Raw genomic sequence first — 7,556 nt, 5'->3', positions numbered from 1 at the left:
TATAAGTTAGCTATAGTGGTATTAATTGTTTTGTTTATATTGTAGGTATGACATGTCTCTGAAGATGACTCTACAATGAAGTGACACAGCAAGGTGGTGAAGGCACAACTGGCAAATGGTCCCAATCAAGCCAATATGGCACAACAAACTCTGTTGCATTCCATTCTAACATTCTTACAGTATATCATAGAATTATATATGAGCTTGTTGCATGTCGGGCTACGCCTAGCGACGCCCCATGCAAGGTGGAGAAAGGAGAAAAAATTCCATGACACTGGACCTGGGCAGCCAGTTGGTAGGCTTTAGTTGTGTCTGGGTTTTTTTTTATAGAATGCTATTTCCAAAGAATATTTATTCAAAAAATTTCACAGTAGATCTGCAGCCAAGCTAAAACAGATCATGTGATGTATGTGGTAGTCTGGCGCTGCCGACCCTTTTATGTTGCTCGCTTTTTGATTAGTTGGACGGCGCTCGCCCTTTTACAGAGAGCGCCGCTCAACTAATCAAAAAGCTAGTGACGTAAAGGGGGTTTTCCCAGGGACTTTGCCTTACGTATACATGTTGTCATGACTCAAATTAGCCTCTATACTATCTCCCTATATGAAGCCGTAGTCTTGCAGTGTTTTGCGTACGAGCGAGACGGCTAATTGGATATACATACGAGAAATCAACTGTACTATATAGCTGAAGTGAATTTAAGCCTTGTTAGCTATAAGTAGCTAGCCTTCAGTGTTGCTATATTGCAGATTGAGCGAAACACCGGGTTCATCGGAGAGACACGAGAAGTCATGAAACTGGCATGGATTGCGAATTTGATCCTCATCTGGACTTCATATGATGGTGAGCGGCCGCTAAATCCTTTAATTGATATTTATTATTTATTTATAATGCTTTTTGAAGCAGGAGAACGTGCATCAAAGGTCTGTGGCAACCTGTGCCCGCAGCCAGAAATGTACAGCTATACATTAACTACATTACAATTACTTATTACTTAACTATGTAGAGTAACTATGTACTTGTTACTAATTTGTAGTTCAGTGTCATTAAGAGGGAGAAAATTGGTGGAGATTGGTTGTCTTGAGCATCGGTGGCATGGACATAAGAAATGAAATGAACATGCAGGATTGATCAGAGTTGGAGTTAACTGTAAAATGGTCCCATATAGTCTATAGACATATATACTACATTGTTTCATGCCGGCCGCATTTGCTACGCCTTCATAGTGACACTAACTTGCATGGCTTCGTAAGACCCCTCCTCGTCACTCTATATAATTATGAATATTATTAGCGATTCCAGGAGAATATTTAGTATATATATAGCCTTGTGTAGTATTACCTGCATGAGGATCCCATGAAGGTAAACTAAGGCCAGGCCAATTTGATGGACAGTTTATCGTCCGGGATATTTGAAAAAGTCATGCGGGCGGGAGGTCATTTTTCATATTTCATAATTTTTTTAACATGGAAAAACATTTAAAAAGTAGCTTCACACAGTTGCTAGCTACTTTAACAATGATTGCAGAGCTTATTTGATTACGTCACTGTTAATACTTAGCTATTCGTTTATACAATCTCTCTTTAGAAATCCATTTATTGAATGTACTAATCGTACACTGTAAAGCATTATAATAATAATAATAATAATAATAATAATAATAATAAGTCCAGGCTGGGAATAATCATCACGTGTGTTGCACACACCATGTTTTAATATACAAAAACGAGTTCAGAAGCGTAAGCAATGATTATCACGTGAGAAATAATGAATTATGAAATTATTGCTCTATTCCTAAAAACCCATGCGGGCGGTGATGATAAACTGTGAATTAATTTGGCCTGGCCTAATCAGTTTCTCCGTATCTTTCCCGGCCATTGAAAAAGTCCGAATAATGGCACAATCGAACGAATGCTTATAGCTACGTAACTCATGCAGCTTTGCAAAAACATTATGAACCGTTTTCTGTTATATGAAATACCTAGCTTAGTACGCAAGTCAACTGTGTAAGACCTTCTGTACAAAGTTCACTTCTATAGAAGACCACCGGCTATAACTAGATGGTTGCATGCATTTAGCATCTTACAGATGACACAACAGCATACACATGGTGGAGTGCAAACACTCTGTACCAGTCACCTCCACCCAAAAATACTATTTGTGCAAGCAATGGAAGATTTTCACGGAGAAAAATTTATGGAATTCCAGAATCGCTATAATATTCAGTAGCTATAGAAAGACAAAAAATATAGCTATAGCTATTCCTTATACTTGAATACATGCCGTTTTAGTCTCGCGTGGTCAGACCACTTTTTTTTCTTTTTCATTTGGTCAGGGTTCTTTCCCGACCAAATGAAAAAGAAAAAAAATGGTCTGGCCATGCGAGACTAATGCCATTTAGAAGTGGTTACTGAACCGAAAGGTTTTTATTTTCGCGTCTGGTAGTTTCCCCGGGCATTCAACTTTAGGCCACTCCAAATAAATTATCTGTTTCCCGTCTACCGTCCACATCTGGTTATACTGTCAGCTCTAAATATTCCATTATTCCGTATTATTCCATTATTTTCCAGTTATTCTTGCATACTGACAGGCTCAGTAAAAGCCATCTTAGTTCACTGGTCAACAGTGCTATTAAGTCAGCACAAACTTCACGTTTGTGTTATTTTTGCAACTTAGCTATAAAGAAAGGAGCAACCTTAACCATGCCTTTTTGCAGCTTTTTATGTTTGTGCCAGGCAAACAGTGGCTTGAAGCTGCCAATCTTATAATGAAATAATGGAAATGGACCGCCCGCCTGCATGCGAATATGCCTGAGTGCAGGATGGGAAACAGAGAATTTATTTGGAGTGACCTTAGGGGACGTGTCCAGTAGTTGCCCTGAGTATTCGACTTTATTTATTTATTTTAATACTTTACAGATCAAATTAACACATGTACAGAAACATTGGAGAAATCAAGGACGAAAAAAATTACAAGATCTGAGGGTCAGCTAGCAACTAGTGCCAGCTGCTGTAACAACTTACTAATAGTATACTTGCTTACTTACTTACAACTATAACTAAAATCAAGAGTCCATAATAATTATGGACTCTTGTTAAAAATTAACTACATTACAAAGTGTTAAAGTTACATGAGTGGGGAAGCTTACTACAATTTCCACAAGGACATAAAAAATGCAAAGTACAATTATTATTAGTATCAAAAGTATTTTAGGGAATGCGAAAAGTAGCATTATAGTGTTAGGTTAGGGTTAGGGTCGAGTTTAGCCTTGGTTTCTTCTTCACCTTCATAGGTTACGTTCTTCTTACTATATATAGCTATATACTGAGACTACTAAGTGAGTAACATTATTTTATAAGATAGAAAAGTAGGGGTAGCAGTGGTTTTACCGCCGGTTCCATAGTGAGCCCGGCTTATTGAACCGACTTTCGGTTCAGTATCCACTACCTTAAATTAAAACAGCCATGCCAGTGCCAGAATGCATGCCGGAAAGCAGCACACGCATGATGGCTGCGGGGATTCACAAAGACTGCATGCAAAGCTATAGCTTGTGCATGGCACAAGGACCTTTATACGATCACTCAATGAAGAGTAGTATACAATATAGCCATAGCTATATAATGTTACTTCTATAATAGACCATTCATGCATGGTCCAAAAGACATAAATTATAGGGGTACATGTACATATATTAGCTATAGCAAAATATTCTGTCTGCTGCACGTATAACTACATATCATAAAGCTATAATAGTGTATAGCTAGCTCCTTTAATTGTATATCTGTATACACATATAGGAGGACATGCTGAATTGCAGCTGGACATCATCCCACAAATTCCTGTTGGCCAAGTTGTTGCTGGTGCTTGCTTTGCCATTGGGGAACAATACTCTATAGAATTGGTTTATATTCGGGTAACACTGCTTCACAAAAGGAACAGGGGGTGTGTGGTTCAATGGTATAACAGTATAGAAAAATTGCCAAACTTACAGCAATACAGAAATAACTTTACAATCATGTGCACAACAAGCACAAAAGACATGAAGATAGGACTGAAATGTCACACACATAATGAGATTGTGAAGACACACATTGAAGTAGTAGACCCTAAGGTAATTAGTCCCCCGCTCAGTGCTGCTGGTGGTCAACCGATTGAAGCAATTCGAATAATTTCTAAGGCTGATGATATAAAAGCTGACAGGGGCATGCCAGCCTCAATAAACTGTACTGTATACGGCAACCAAAGTGACTATAAATTGGCATGGATCAAAGGGCAGAAATTTGTTTCAATTGGAGAACAATGTACTGTGTGGACTTCCCAGTTTGACACCAACACAAATACTCAATGCTTCCATTTAATTGTGTACTCTGTAGAAGAGGCAGAGACCTACACGTGTGTAGTTATCAACCCTGCAGGCAAGATTCTAGATTCACAGGAGCAGCATATTGAAGTAGACAAAGATCTTAAAGGACAATCGACACTGATTAAATATTTAAAAAACTTTTTTTATTGGAACTGGCAACATAGTGACTAGTTATATACATATACATACTTTATTCATTGTGTATACTTTGCAGGATTAAGGCAGGTCATTCTACATCATGCAGTTACTTCATGTAGATAACTTTATATACTGACATACATGACTTACCTATATAATAGTTTTAACATTCTTATGAATGATGCAGGCATTGAAAAGCATATGATAATATAGCAAGGCATGCACATCCTTATATATTAATTGGGGACAGGCTATTATACTGAAAGCCTGTGTTAGTGTACAAGGGAGTCAGAAACATGATGCTAAAATTCTGACAGACCAAGTACATGGTGACTTGATGTTATAGGAATCTCATTATATTTGCTTGCTTAAGCATCATGATGTATATAAGCATTCATATAGAATTGGATTGCATGCTGATATAATGCTATAGATATTTTTGATAGCCAGACTGATATACTACATCTGGTGCATGCATGAACTTGAAAACTTTACTATTATATAATATTTGAAGTTGAAACCATGCATCTGCGCTGTGTGCATGGAGCTTCCATTGAACTGGAGACTTGAAAAGACACACAGAGATCGTGGAGCGTATAGGTACTACTGTGCATGACATTGATTTGATGAGGCTGCAGTACTGTATACTGCATGATCTTACTTTATACTGACAGCCTGATAGCTGTGTATTACAAGAATAGCATGAAGCAGGGTATGCTCTGTATCAAGGCATGCAGTAGCCAGTGTGCCACACACCAGCATGGTATTAAAATAGCTAACAGTAAATACATTTTTCATGCTTATGTAACTCCCTGGTTTTTTTTTCCAAAATGAAATAGTTTTGCAACGGAATTCTCCTCCAGGTTGGGTAGCCAGTTGTTGCACATAATTTAAGCAAAATTGGCTTCCCTAAGATAAGTACTATCATACAGAATGACAGAATATGTAATACATCCAGCTGCACACACTCAGTCAGAATTGAAAATATAGCTACAGGGTATATCCTTTACATGTACATTATAATGTACAACTGAGTAAATACTGGCTACAACAATATAGTGTCAAATTCGATCAACAATGTTTATCAACAAAATAACCCACTTGTGGGGCTCCAGCATATAGGCAGTGGAAACAGGGGTAGGCCCCTACCCACTTTTATGGGACAATGTTTGCAAGAAAAGATTGAAATACTCTACAGTCAACTACTCTAATAGAGCAGTCACTTTTACAAACTTGTAAATGACTACATAATATTTTGTGAAAATATAGTTTAAAATACTCTCAGAACTTATAAACTATGAAAATTTTCCTGGGGGCAAACCCCCAGATCACCTGTCATCTGTTGTCATCTTCATACTCCATTGTGTAAATTCCACTGTCAAAGTTTGCCCCTCATTCTTTGGTCTGCTCCACTGTCCCTGGTCTCTGGTACATTTCCATTTAAGGTGTAACCTTGGTAACTGTACAGCCGTGCACTCTATGGACTGTTAAGTGTGCCATTTGACAAAAGAAAACTTTGTGAAGTAGAAACTGAATGGAATGTCTTTTCTTGGATCTTTGAGTTCCAATAAAACAAACCCACCAGTGGCGTAGCCAGAAAAAAATTTTTACCGAGGCAAAGTAAGTTATACATTGACGTAATTGAGAGGGTCTGCTTGTGACTCAACTGATTCACAAACACTTTCAAGCATGGGTGGTACAGCATTTGCAGGTTGATTCTCTGGTTGGATGGAAGAAATTGTTTCAAAAGACTCTGAGTACTTTTCTACATGTCATGCTCCAGCTTAGTTAATGCAACAGTATACCATGCTTCAATTATTAGACTAGTTTAATTGCACTCAACACAAAAAAACTGACTTACTCTGGAGATATTTTGAGTGGTCAGGCCATCCATGGACTGCAACAAAGGTCATAGTCATGCACACTATACTTTTTATTGATCCGATATGATATTTAAGTCAGAGATATCTCTTCCATGAAATAATCAACTGCATGTGTCAAGCTAGGGAGTCTGGGGGCATGCTCCTTCGAGGAAATTATTGAAAATATATGCTTTGAAATGGCATGTGGAGGCTACTTTCATGATATACATGCATGATCAATGGGCTTTATGCAATGCCATGCAGTTAATTCATTGGAACACTTTTGAAAAGTAATTTAAAGACAATTAACAATGTAAATGATTTAGACCAAGCAGTGTAAGAGTACTGGCTATAATATACACTGAATGCTCTATTAGAGTATATTACAATGACTGCTCTATTAGAGTATCTCGATCTTTTTCCGAATACAAATTCAAGTAGCTGAAAAATGGTCCAGGACTGTGTCACCATGGGCTCCGGCCTGCTTAGTACTACAGCCATAGATCTATTGTGTGTGGTACAGTAATGCTGTATAGTAACATTTGAGTAGAATATTCAAGGTGCCAAAACTCAGGCCTGCTCAGTGCTCAGCCTGAATTGTTGAACATTTTTTTTTACCGAGGCAGCTGCCTCGGTTGCCTCAATGGTAGCTACGCCACTGCCCACCCAATATTAGGTTGCACGGATCACCATAAATTCACATTGCAATTTAAGTGCATATCCATTACCAACTTTGTCTGTAGAAGAAGGGACATGACGTTATGATAAAAAAAGGAAAAATAATGTATTGCAAACATATGGGAATGCAAATTTAAGGCAACATGGTGCAGCAGTGAAAAGACTGTTGTTAAATAGCATCAAAAGTTGCCAGCCTTCTATTAATATACACGATTTGGCCAGGGCCGCCCACAGGGGGGGGGGCAACTGGGGCATTTTGCCCCGGGCCCCAGCCTGAAAGGGGCCCCAGGAGGCCCCCCTGAATACCTGTTTAAAAGATCGATATACTCTAATAGAGCAGTCAGATCTAAATACTCTAATAGAGCAGTCACAGTATTCTTCAGAGGAGCAGTGTGGCAAGCTTATAGATAAGGAGATATGGTCGGTGATGGGTAGTTATTGTCATTGCCAGCAGGTTGTGACCTTTTTTTTTTTTTTTTTGGTCTTCACCTTACAACTTGGGTGAAGGGCCCCACTTT

The 7,556-nt window shown here is 38.4% G+C and overlaps 1 long non-coding RNA gene across 1 annotated transcript; it reads left to right on the top strand.

Annotated features, from left to right (window-relative positions):
- The first annotated feature begins 576 nt into the window (after window positions 1-576).
- Window positions 577-4,695, top strand: LOC136243263 (uncharacterized). The gene is made up of 2 exons (XR_010694814.1): window positions 577-840; window positions 3,795-4,695. It is a non-coding gene; the product is annotated as an uncharacterized lncRNA (long non-coding RNA).
- Window positions 4,696-7,556: the final 2,861 nt, after the last annotated feature.

Source organism: Dysidea avara, chromosome 13, assembly GCF_963678975.1.
Source record: "Dysidea avara chromosome 13, odDysAvar1.4, whole genome shotgun sequence".
NCBI classification, from domain to species: Eukaryota; Metazoa; Porifera; class Demospongiae; order Dictyoceratida; family Dysideidae; genus Dysidea; species Dysidea avara.
Note: the sequence above shows the minus strand (reverse complement) of the source record. Positions and strands in the feature narration are given on the sequence as shown.